Here is a 13,817-nt window from a genome sequence, read left to right as displayed (position 1 = left end):
GGTTGAACCGTGGAATGTATTGCCTGATAGAGTGGGGAGAGCAAAAACGGTCAATGAGTTCAGGGACTATACATAAAAATATAACGGAAAAACTCACGTAGAAAAATTATTTAATGGTATAATTTTCGCCCGTGTGTCACAGGCATCTTCAGTACAATTAGGCACAAAAATTAAACATTAACTGACAATTCCAAAAAGCGCCACCTAAGTAGCTGGTGTAAGATAACTAAAAAGGTCAATAACTTTCCTAAAAAAAAAAAAAAAAAAAAAAAAAAAAAAAAAAAAAATTAATACAATAAAAAGTTAGGAAAGATTAGCTGATTTGTAAAGTACTATCTCCCATAAAGGGGACAGACGTAAGCCGTCGGATCTGTTTAAGTTAGGAGAATGAAGTAGAGTTTCACATGCTTCTTTATAAAGGCGTTCCATGAGAAACTGACTTTTGTGAAGAACTCTTGTCTTTTTCCAATGAACTCTGTGTCTAGTGAAGATGGCATGTTCTGCAAGTCCAGACTTTTCAGGTTTAAAGTATTCAATATAAGATTGGTGTTCTTCTAGCCGAATGGAGGCAGATCTTCCCGTTTGTCCGAAATAACATAATCCACAAGAGCACGGAATCTGGTAGACACCTGGATGATTAAGATGTGGAAGCTTGTCCTTTGGAGAAGCGAGAAAGGTGGAGATTTTTCTAAAAGGTCGAAAGGCAACAAAAATATTCAGTGGTTTTAAAATTTTTGCTATACGTTCACTGATGCCTTGTATATAAGGGATGGTAATGCGCGTTATTTCCTCTGTGTTTGAAGAGGGAGACATATTAAATCTACTCAAAGTTCTTTTAATGAAGCAATTCTTATAGCCATTAGATAGAAAGGAAGAAGTTATATATCGTATTTCTTTCTGTAAAAGATCGTCTGTAGAACAAAAGGAGTGGGCCCGATGAACCAGTGTTTTAATAGTTCCTGCCTTTTGACTGGGATGGTGATGAGATTCCGCATGGATATAATGGCCTGTATGAGTCTTCTTTCTATAAACTGAGAAATGTAGGTTACCATCTGGTTGGCGAAGAATTAGAAGATCTAAAAAGGCTAACTGCTTATTTGATTCTACTTCTAGGGTAAACTTGATCCTAGGATGAAATGCGTTTAACTTATTGAGAAATTGTTGAAGTTCATCAGAAGAGCCATTCCATACAGCAAAAATGTCATCGACATATCTGAACCAATGAGTAGGTCTGGGAGAAATATTGTCAAAGATACGTTGTTCAAAATGTTCCATAAAGAAATTGGAGATAGCAGGAGAGAGAGGATTACCCATTGCTGTTCCTTCAATTTGTTGATATAACTTATTTTTAAAAGAAAAATAACCAGAATTTATTACAAAATCAAATAAGTTTACAATGTCTGAAGGAAATTCCTGTTGTAGTAATTCAATACTTTCCGAAAGAGGCACATTTGTAAATAAAGAAACAACATCTAAACTGATCATGATATCAGAAACGTCCAAATGAAGATCTGAAATTTTATTTTTAAAATCCAAAGTATTTTTTATATAAGTATCAGTTCTTCTAGTTGAAGAGGAGAGTAAATTAGATAAAAATTTTGAGATTTTGTAAGTTGGGCAACCTATACAATCTACGACTGGTCTTAACGGAATGCCTGGTTTATGAACTTTTGGAAGACCATACAATCTAGGTGGACGACCGAAGAAGGTTTTAAGTTTTTTCTTTTGATCTTCATTCCATGTAGATACATTATCTATAAGAGAATTAAGTCTCTTCAATTGACTCCGGGTAGGATCCGATGTAAGAGGCCTATAAGTTGAATAGTCGCGAAGTAAAAGAGACATTTTTCTCTCATATTCCTTCCTATCTTGAATCACTACAGCCTTCCCCTTATCAGCTTTCGTAATTATTAAATTATTGTTATTCTTCAGTGATTTCAATGCTTTAAATTCAGAGTAAGAAAGATTAGGACGAGGAGGCTTGGCATGAAAAAGAATTTGTGCACATTCAAAACGTAATCTGTTGGCTGTTTTGAATGTGCACAAATTCTTTTTCATGCCAAGCCTCCTCGTCCTAATCTTTCTTACTCTGAATTTAAAGCATTGAAATCACTGAAGAATAACAATAATTTAATAATTACGAAAGCTGATAAGGGGAAGGCTGTAGTGATTCAAGATAGGAAGGAATATGAGAGAAAAATGTCTCTTTTACTTCGCGACTATTCAACTTATAGGCCTCTTACATCGGATCCTACCCGGAGTTAATTGAAGAGACTTAATTCTCTTATAGATAATGTATCTACATGGAATGAAGATCAAAAGAAAAAACTTAAAACCTTCTTCGGTCGTCCACCTAGATTGTATGGTCTTCCAAAAGTTCATAAACCAGGCATTCCGTTAAGACCAGTCGTAGATTGTATAGGTTGCCCAACTTACAAAATCTCAAAATTTTTATCTAATTTACTCTCCTCTTCAACTAGAAGAACTGATACTTATATAAAAAATACTTTGGATTTTAAAAATAAAATTTCAGATCTTCATTTGGACGTTTCTGATATCATGATCAGTTTAGATGTTGTTTCTTTATTTACAAATGTGCCTCTTTCGGAAAGTATTGAATTACTACAACAGGAATTTCCTTCAGACATTGTAAACTTATTTGATTTTGTAATAAATTCTGGTTATTTTTCTTTTAAAAATAAGTTATATCAACAAATTGAAGGAACAGCAATGGGTAATCCTCTCTCTCCTGCTATCTCCAATTTCTTTATGGAACATTTTGAACAACGTATCTTTGACAATATTTCTCCCAGACCTACTCATTGGTTCAGATATGTCGATGACATTTTTGCTGTATGGAATGGCTCTTCTGATGAACTTCAACAATTTCTCAATAAGTTAAACGCATTTCATCCTAGGATCAAGTTTACCCTAGAAGTAGAATCAAATAAGCAGTTAGCCTTTTTAGATCTTCTAATTCTTCGCCAACCAGATGGTAACCTACATTTCTCAGTTTATAGAAAGAAGACTCATACAGGCCATTATATCCATGCGGAATCTCATCACCATCCCAGTCAAAAGGCAGGAACTATTAAAACACTGGTTCATCGGGCCCACTCCTTTTGTTCTACAGACGATCTTTTACAGAAAGAAATACGATATATAACTTCTTCCTTTCTATCTAATGGCTATAAGAATTGCTTCATTAAAAGAACTTTGAGTAGATTTAATATGTCTCCCTCTTCAAACACAGAGGAAATAACGCGCATTACCATCCCTTATATACAAGGCATCAGTGAACGTATAGCAAAAATTTTAAAACCACTGAATATTTTTGTTGCCTTTCGACCTTTTAGAAAAATCTCCACCTTTCTCGCTTCTCCAAAGGACAAGCTTCCACATCTTAATCATCCAGGTGTCTACCAGATTCCGTGCTCTTGTGGATTATGTTATTTCGGACAAACGGGAAGATCTGCCTCCATTCGGCTAGAAGAACACCAATCTTATATTGAATACTTTAAACCTGAAAAGTCTGGACTTGCAGAACATGCCATCTTCACTAGACACAGAGTTCATTGGAAAAAGACAAGAGTTCTTCACAAAAGTCAGTTTCTCATGGAACGCCTTTATAAAGAAGCATGTGAAACTCTACTTCATTCTCCTAACTTAAACAGATCCGACGGCTTACGTCTGTCCCCTTTATGGGAGATAGTACTTTACAAATCAGCTAATCTTTCCTAACTTTTTATTGTATTAATTTTTTTTTTTTTTTTTTTTTTTTTTTTTTTTTTTTTTTTTAGGAAAGTTATTGACCTTTTTAGTTATCTTACACCAGCTACTTAGGTGGCGCTTTTTGGAATTGTCAGTTAATGTTTAATTTTTGTGCCTAATTGTACTGAAGATGCCTGTGACACACGGGCGAAAATTATACCATTAAATAATTTTTCTACGTGAGTTTTTCCGTTATATTTTTATGTATAGTTATGTCTACTCACGGTTTACCTCTTTTAAGAGTTCAGGGACTGGTATGATAGACTTTGTGTTTCCTAAGGAGTTTCTCCAACGATGAGTCTCTTGACTCCATGGAGGCCTGAATAATAATAATAAAGATCTGTATTTAAGTTTTGTAGACTTGCAAAAGCATATGACAAGGCACCAAGAGAAAAGCAATTTAAAATGCTACAGTTATATGGTATCAATGGGTCATTATATCAAGCAATACTTAGTCTTTATTTGAGTTGTAAGTCAGAAGTTAGAATTGAAGGAAGTACAGATGTTGAAAGTTTATTTTTCACTCGGTTAGACTATAATAAATTTAGTTTAATCCTTTATCCAAGTGTGAGCAAACAAAGTTTGCACCTGACAGTATCTTCAGGACTGGGGTAAGGTGGTACAACACCGGGCAACTCGTTGCAAAGGTGGAGCAAGAAAACATCACTCCTATCTCAGTATCTCCCATAATGCAAAACACATCTCCTTGTGGATATGTATAATGTTAAGCATTAAGGGAAGGGCTACTACAAAGACTAGTTTCGACCTTTATTGAGGTCTCTTCAGTGGGAGCCAGGCTCAAGTGGAGATACCAGGCAGAAGCATTAGCAAGGTCATCTCTACCTATAGGAGTTGCCAACACTTGGATAAAGGATTAAACTAAATTTATTATAGTCTAACCAAGTGAAAAATAAACTTTCAACATCTTTCTCTAAATCCAGAGTAATTTAATAAAAAGGTGGCACACCGTTTTGCAACTCCTAAAGGTAGAGATGACCTTGCTAATGATTCTGCCTGGTATCTCCACTTGGCCTGGCTCCCACTGAAGAGACCTCATCAAAGGTCGAAACTAGTCTAGGTAGTGGCCCTTCCCTTAATGCTTAACATTATACATATCCGCAAGGAGATGTGTTTTGCATTATGGGAGATACTGAGATAGGAGTGATGTTAGCTTGCTCCACCTTTGCAACGAGTTGCCCGGTGTTGTACCACTTTCAGGCACAAACTTTGTTTGCTCACACTTGGATAAAGGATTAAACTAAATTTATTATTGAAGGAAGTACAGGAAGATGGCTTGATATTAAGTCTGGTGTCAGACATGGATGTACACTACCCTCTGTCATGTATTATCTATATGGATCACATTATGAAGGAAAGTGGTATTAATCTTGATATCAAAATTGGAGATATTAATCTCAGCTCTTTACTTTATGCAAATGATGTTATACTTTTAAATAAATCCAGTACAAGTCTGCAAGATTCCCTGACTAAACTGAATGACTGTTGTAATAAATTTGGTATGAAAATCAGCAATAACAGGACAAAGACAATGAAAATAGGCAGAAACATTGAAAATATCAACTGCATTGTGAATTAAGAACCTATAGAACAAATAAAACATTTCAGCTACTAATAAATGTGAAGAGATAGAGTTCCAGATGAGGAGGCACAATTATAAAAGGATGTTTTATTTAGTTTGTGCTGTAAGTCACAAGTTGAAGCCAAAATTGAATGTCATCAGAGACAAGAATAGAGCATTACTAACAGAAGAAATGGAAACCAAAAACAGATAGAAAGAATACTGTGAAGAACTGTACAACAGAGTGGATACAGAAAATTTGGAAAAGCCCTCTCACCAGGAAAATTCTGATTTAGCACCTCCTCCACTTATGCATGAAGCTGAAAGAGCAGTTATGCAGCTAAACTGCAATAAGGCCCTAGGTACAGATGGAAAATCCCAGCAGAGATAATTAAGGCCACAGGAGATGAAGGGATAAGAATGTTTCATACATTGATTACAAAGAGGAGACAAGATCATGGCCTAGAAACTAGAAGAAGTCAGTTTTTATACAACTACATAGGAAAGGAGATATGAAGGATTGCAAGAACTATAGAACCATTAGTTTAATATCTTATGCAAGCAAGATTTTATTGAAGATCATGCTAAATACATTTGAGGCCAAAGTTGAGGCATAGATGGCCGAGGAACAAGCAGGTTTAACCTGGTTTTGGTAAGGTGTCACAGACCCCAAAGATTTTAAATTAACTATAACTTTTTAACAAAGCATGGTTGTGAGTCATGCCTCAGTATAGCTTCCCCTCCCATAACTCGCTACATGACGCCATAGATGACAGGCTATTGTGTGCAAGCAAGTTTAGTGTGCAGAGGTGTAAAGTGTGCTGGGGTCCACCAGATCCCACCTAACCAAAAGTGTGACTATATTTACTTCTGAAATGTAAGTTGTTTTCATGTATATTCTACTAAAATATTATCGTTACTGCTGTGTCTTCTATATTTTTACATACCAACTATAAGCACATATGTTTTCGTAAATATTTAGAGGGTATTTTGAGAATAATATCTTCTTTTTTTTACCAGATGAGTTACAAGCAGGAAAAACAGAGGTTACATCAACTTATAGATGATGCTTTGACAGACAAGGAGCCATTTAGCAGAGATGATGATAGTGAAACTGATTTAGAATTGCAGGCATAGACTTAGATTTAGATAAGATAGTACTACATGAAAATTTTACATCATTACTAACTTCCTATCTACAATTTTCCTCCAAATCAGTCTGTTACTTGTCAAGACTCCAACATTAACAGATCTTATATTTCTATCGTCTAAGGCACTTTGTACCATATCAATCCACCTATATCTTGGTCTTTCTCTGGGTTGTTTTCCTGCCAACCTGGCAGAGAACGCTTGTTTTGCTAATCTTTCCTTGCCCATTCTGTTTAAGTGACCATACCACCTGATATTAGCTCTGCTAACACATTCCTGGATGCCAACAATGTCAAGTTCTTTCCTAATATCCTCGTTGTTAATATGGTGTTGCCATTGATGCCATCTGTTCATGCCTCTAATCTTTCTCAGGGCTCTCATATCTGCAGTCTCTAGTCTTTAGTCAAGTGTTTTACTTCTGACCCAGCTCTCAGATCCATAAGTTAAAACTGGTTTGAACACTGTCTTGTATACAGCTAATTTAGTGTTCCGACTAATTTCTCTCTTATTCCACATGAATTTATTCATTTGACTTCCTACCATACCAGCTTTATTGATTCTGTTGTCTATTTCCATATTTAATTTACCATCTTCACTAAAAATTATGCCTAAGCAGCTGAAATGTTTTACTTGTTCCACAGGTTCTGCGTTCAAAACACAGCTGACAATTTCAACGATTCTACCTATTTTCATTGTCTTTGTCTTTTTATTGTTGACCTTAATACCATATCTATTACAACAGTTAATCAATTTAGTCAGGGAATCTTGCAAACTTGTAGCAGATTTATTTAGAAGTATAACATCATCTGCATAAAGCAAAGAGCTGACATTAACATCTCCAATTCTGATATCATGTTCAATACTACTTTCCTTCATAATGTGATCCATATAGATAATGAATAAGAGAGGAGATAATGATGTACATCCTTGTCTCACACCAGATTAAACATTAAACCATCTTCCTGTACTTCCTTCAATTCTAACTACTGACTTGTAACTCAAATAAAGACGAAGTATTGCTTGATATAATGCCCATTGACACCACATAACTGTAGCGTATTGAATAGCTTCTCTCTTAGCACCATGTCATATGAATCCAGCTTGTTCTTCACCAAATTTTTCTTCCACAATTCTTCTCAACTGTTTCTCATACTTGCATAAATCTTGCCTGGAACACTCAGTAAGGATATACCTCTGTAATTCTCACATTCAGTTTTATTTCCCTTTTTATATATGGGTAATATTAGAGCTCTACTCCAATCATCAAGAATTCGTCCCTCTGTCCAGGTCATCTCAACTATGCAGTGCAGCCACTGTAAGACTTTTATACCACCATACTTCAGCATTTCTGGTCGAATATCATCTACTCCTGCTGCCTTTCCACATTTCAAGCCTTTGATGGCTTTTTCTACTTCAAGTATGGATATGTATTCCTGACTGTATGCCTGTTGAGTGTTTTTTACCACTGTGCTATCACTGCTTGTTTCATTTAGCAATTTTTCGAAGTAATTACTCCATACTTCAAATATATCTTTTTCACCCGTTTTCATGTCACCTTTATCATCTCTAACTCCTTTTACAGCACTCTTTCCTCCATTTCTAAGTTTCTTCAACAACCTCCAGAATATCTTACCACCTTCTTGATATTTATTTTCTATGTTCTTGCCAAAGTCCTCCCATTACTTTTATTTAGCTAGTTTAACACACTGTTTAGCTTTCTTACAAATGTCTCTGTGTTCTCCAAGAGCAAAAGCTGACTTATTTGCCAGGAACTTTTGATATGATGTCTTCTTTTCCTTCACTGCCTGTTTAATTTCCTGTGTCCACCATGCAGTTGTGATTTTTCTATCCTTGCAGACAACCTCACCACATGCCTCTCTGGCTGAATCGATCAGGGATTTCTTCAAGGTTTGCCACTGAATCTCAAAGGTTGGGTTCTTGTTCTCAAATTCTTTCATTTTTTCTTCAATAATCTTTGTGTATGTTAGTCTACAGTTCACATCTGAGAGCTGCTCAACTTTTATTCGCTTTAAAACTTTCTTACATGTTATTCTTTTCAATATGAAATTCAATTTTATCATGCTCAAGACTAAATAGTGATCGCTTCCAATTTCAAATCCTCTGTACACTCTAGTGTCCTGCACCAGGGAGAAAACATCACTAACAACAATAACATAGTCAATGAGACTTTTCTTATTCCTTGCCTCTTCTCTCCATGTGAATTTGTGCACATTTTTATGTTGGAACATGGTGTTAGTAATAACCAGTCCATGCCCTGAGCAGAAATCCAACAGGTATTTGCCATTATTTCCATTAGCTTTGCTCTTTTCTCCAAATTTTCCCAAAACATTTTTGTATGTCTGACAATCACTTTCTACTCTGCTATTTAGATCCCTAACAATAACCAACTGTTCCTTTTTCATTGTGTCTGTAGCTTTCTCTGGAGCCTCAAAAAATTCCTCCACTTGTATCTTAGTAAAGCCTTCTGTGGGACCATAGGCACAAATAAGTCTCATTGTCCAGTTCCCCATTCTGATATTTGCTCACATCACTCTACTTGAGACTGCCTGCCATTCAAGAAGATTAGCCTCGTATTTAATGTTGAATACTATGGCTACAACTTCTTTTCCTTGATTGTCATTGCCTGAATATAACATTCTGTATTTATTGCTCAGAAAGATCTCACCAGTTTTTGTCTTTTTTGTTTCAGTCATCCCTATTATGTCGATCTGATACTTATCTAATTCCTCTGCTAGCTCCATTTCTTTGCCATTCTGGCTTCTTATGTTGATAGTACCGATCTTTAACTCTGGTGATGTTTGGTGTAAGATGTTAATCATCCCAATCTCAACAAGAATGATGGCTTAATAGTCTCAAGGATTTTGAAGGCACATCTGCAATCCATATAGTATCCAGGAGTAGGTAAATAAAGAACTCCAAAACTCTCCAAACACAACAAAACCAAGAAGAGTAAAAAATGCAGATCAACATTTAATCAGTGTCTGACAGACAATACACAAAATTTTAAAATAGCAGGCCTGTAGAAAATTAAACTCTAATCAATAGCAATTGATGTATTCCTCACATTTAAGTATTCAATTATTATTTTTATTATTTACTTTTTTTACTCTTTCTCCTCAACAGGTCAGGCTAGGGTTGATGACTAGCCAAATCAGTAATGCCATAGCTTACTATAATGGTAGCTTGTGTCACTGTGTGTATGTATATACCTGATGATAACTTTCACAGGAAGGGCAAAATGTTGAGCATTATTTTATCTTAGTTTAAGTAAGGGCTTTAATATGGTAGTTTTTGTCTCTAAAAAAAGGTACAACTTGATAAAGGCAGATACAATCAAAATGGCAATGAGATATCAACTGTAGGTCAGCTTGCTAGAAAAGCTATCTACTATATTAAAATGTAAAATATTATGGATCCAGCCATATTTTGTTCACAACTCCAAATGGCTTTCCTTTTCCAACTGCAATATCAAGTAAAGCAAAGATGCTTCAGTGCATTCACAAATCTTATACTGGTCAGTCACATGCCTACAAAAATACCAGATCATTCTAATCACTCTCCATTAAACCCTAACTAGTGACCCTTCTAAATATATTGTGTTTATTGTTTTGTCCTCAAGATAATTCAAACCACAATCTACTGCTGAATTTGTTTCTCACAGAGCATAACATTCAAACAGTTACTCTTATTTACATGCTGTCTGGCATTATGAGAATGTCAAGCAGGATGCTTCTTATAACTTCTGTGTCTCAATTTCCTTGTCTGACTTAATGTTTTTAGTCTTTGAAAGAAAAATTCCAAAAAATTGAAGAACACTAAATTAATAAGCAAAAAAAATTAAAGAAATTTTTATATAAGATACATTAATTTTCAAAACTAAAATCAAATACAGTAAGTTCTTGACTTATGCAGTTAATTCATTCTGAAGTTTTCCACATAAGTTGAAAATCCATGCAAGTGAAATGCACTTAAATATGATGCATTTCTGACATATTTGTTTATTTCAAAGTATAACTGAAACTATAAACAGGTAGGTGATGTTTCGCTGGAAGGTGTGTAAAGAAGGCTCACATTTCAGATAAGGTTTTTGTAATTAATTCTCATCATCATCATGCGTATCAAGGATTTAGGCCTAGCATGGCCTGTTCCGGCCTTAGAAGTCATCGTTGAATTGTTTAAGAGGACGTCCTGGTTTTCTTTTTCCTAATGGATTGTACTTTAAGGCTTGTTTTGGTAATCTTTCTGTTTTCATTCTTTGAACATGTTCCATCCATTTATGTTTAATTTTTTACCTTCACACATAAAAAAACTCAGCCCACTTCAAAGCCAGCATAGAAAACCTTACACTCAAACACACTGACATAATGGTCAGTTTTGATGTTTTTGTGGGACAGGGGATTCTCCTCCTTATTCACAAATGTCCCACTCAAAGAATCCTTAGAGCTAATCCAAGCTAAATTTCCTCCTGATATCACAGCCCTTTTTGAGTTCACAATGAACTCAGGCTATTTTGTTTGGCAAGGAAAATTCTACAAACAAATAGTGGGGACTGCCATGAGTTCTCCACTCTCCCCACCCTTGGCCAACTTTTACATGGAGACTTTTGAAGAGAAAGCCTTAAACTCTGTCCCGCAAAAACCAACCATTTGGCTTCGCTATGTGATGTGTTCGCTATTTGGCCACATGGCTCCGATGCACTCCTCTCCTTCCTAACACATATAAACAACCAACACCCCAGAATCAAATTCACCCTGGAAGAAGAAGAAAAAACAACTGCCTTCCTTTCTTAAACACACTAGTCACCCGCCAGCCTGATGGAACCTTGGTTTTCTCAGTCTATAGAAAACCCACCCATACAGGCAGATACATTCACCAACAATCCCACCATCCCTCCTCGCAACAATATGGAGTCATCAAAACACTACACAACAGGGCTAATCTTATCTGTTCAAATGACAAAGCCTTAAACAACAGAACTAAACCACATTCTCAACACTTTCTCAGCCAATGGCTACCCCTCCGAAAAAAATCCAAAAAATATTGAAACCAGTGAACCACAACCCCCCCCCCCCACAACAAGGATTACTCTAAATCCATCACCATGCCCTATATCCGAGGCACCTCGGAAAAAATTACAAAAATTCTAAAAAAACATGCCTTAACTTCTTGTTACAGACTGTATAAAAAATTGGCAACCCTTATCCGCTCTACTAAAGACCAACCCCCCCCCCTTGCAGCTGTAAGCTGTCCTACTTTAGCCAAACAGGCAGGACAGCCAATATCAGAATTTCAGAACACAAGGACTACATCTGGTTTCACCAATACAGCAACTCTGGTCTTGCTGACCATGCGCTGGATACCTGCCATAGAATACGGTGGAAGAAAGCCACGATAGTATACTGTAGTAAATACAAGTATGGAATCAGCTTCAGCCCTAAGAAACAATCCGAACCTCAATAAATTTGGCTGCATGAGACTGCCTCAAATTTGAGAAACCTACATCGGAAGACCTTCAGCCCAATCGCCCAAGAACCAACATTACCCGCTAGGGGGCACCATCAGGACTTTAGGAGAAATAATAGCTTCCTGCTTCTTCCTCATTTACTGTTTGTTGTGCCTGCATGCACGTGTCTTGTTCTTAAGTTTCTTGAAAATGACAATGTGACGTTGCCAAAATATTGAAGTATATTAAAATTTATTTTAATGTATATCCTAGTGACATTGTAATTTCTTTAAATTACTTAGTAAAAAAAAAAAAAAAGTGTTGATATGGTCAATTCCAAGAACTTTTCAGACCACCCTTGTACTTAGATTTTAAAAAGGCTTTTGACATATTACTGTTAGACTGCATTGGATTAGAGATCGGTTATCTGATAGGAATCAGCAAGTTGTGTTTGAGGGAGCAATATCCAGGAAGAGGAAAGTCACTAGTTGTGTGCATCCAGGATATGTTTTAGGGCCATTGCTGTTTGACCTGTATATTAATGATATTGGGGAAGATTTGGATGGGGATATTCAATTGTTTGCAGATGAAGCAAAGTTGGGGCGAACAATGTGGAGTAGAGCAGATGTCGTGGCCTTACAAGAAGACTTGAACAGATTGAGTGAATTGGCATGGGAGTGGGGATCTAATTCAATGTCCCAAAATATAACGTTTTAAAATTTGGGAAACAAAGATGGGATGTAGAATTTATGCTTGGTGGGGATATATTGTTGAAGGTGGAGGAAATAGATCTTGGGCTGATGGTGGATAAGGATGTAAAATTTAGTGGACAGACACGTTGCCAAAATTATGAGGACAACACAACGAATTCAGGGAATGATGCAGAGGACACTAACTAGTAGAAGTAAGGAGATTCTTGTTACATTATATAAGTTTCTGATTAGGCCACACATGCACTCCTACTCTGCACATATTTGGTCGCCCGGTTTGCAAAAGGACAAAGAAATGTTGGAAAGTGTCCAGAGGTGACTGACTAAGGTAGTTTCCGATCTCTGGAATGTTGAATATGAGGAAAGGTTGAGAAGATGCAATTTACAGTGTAGTGGAGGGAAGAGGGGGTGATATGATAGAGTTGTATAAGTTGGTAAGGGTTGTTATAGGATTAATGTTGAAGGAAGTGAGAAGCAGATTTTTTTGCATGCAGAGCTGTGAATGATTTGATTATCTTACCTGAGATTGTTGCAGAGATTTTGAATGTACTTTGAATGGTATGATGAGCTGTGTGTATGACAAAGTTACCTCCTAATTGAGTCTTTGGGTCCATGGGGTCTTAGGCTAATAATAATAATAATAAAATTTTTGCGTATGAAAAGAAAACGTTGAGAAAATGAAAGTTCATTCAGTATCTTATTGAGTACATAACATAGAAGCATACATAATTGTAAGAAAACTAATACAAACGGTATTACATATTTTTTTTTACAGCATGTAGTTGAATCTTATGTTTTCTCTTGTATAAGCATAGGACTTATCAGAATTTGTTGTTGTGTGTCTTCATTAAAAGTGGCCAATGGTTTTTCATTTCTCCTATTAATATGCCTCTTTTGTTGTAAGTGGATGTGGATTGCATTGGCTGAACTTTTCATGAGCTTCATAACATGAACTTTTTCTTTTATAATAATTCTAATAATTGATTCATTTATTTCATAAGCACATGCAATGGCTATGAACTTATTACTTTTTCATGCCATTTAATAATTTCTACTTTTATTCTCCATAGTTATAATATACCTCTTCTTATCATTGTCAATACATGTATTCTCATCACTTTCATGTTTCTCAGTCATATTTAAG

The 13,817-nt window shown here is 35.9% G+C and overlaps 1 protein-coding gene across 3 annotated transcripts in view; it reads right to left on the bottom strand.

Moving 5' to 3' along the window:
• The window catches only part of LOC150097100 (VPS35 endosomal protein-sorting factor-like), a 386,078-nt gene that overhangs the window by 290,900 nt on the left and 81,361 nt on the right, over positions 1 to 13,817 (bottom strand). The gene's annotated exons all lie outside the window — the stretch shown is intronic.

This window comes from Typopeltis vanoorti, chromosome 17 (genome assembly GCF_054136105.1).
Source record: "Typopeltis vanoorti isolate ZY-2024b chromosome 17, IOZ_Tvanoo_1.0, whole genome shotgun sequence".
NCBI classification, from domain to species: Eukaryota; Metazoa; Arthropoda; class Arachnida; order Uropygi; family Thelyphonidae; genus Typopeltis; species Typopeltis vanoorti.
The sequence above is the reverse complement of the archived record's forward strand: the minus strand, read 5'-3'. Positions and strand labels throughout refer to the sequence as shown.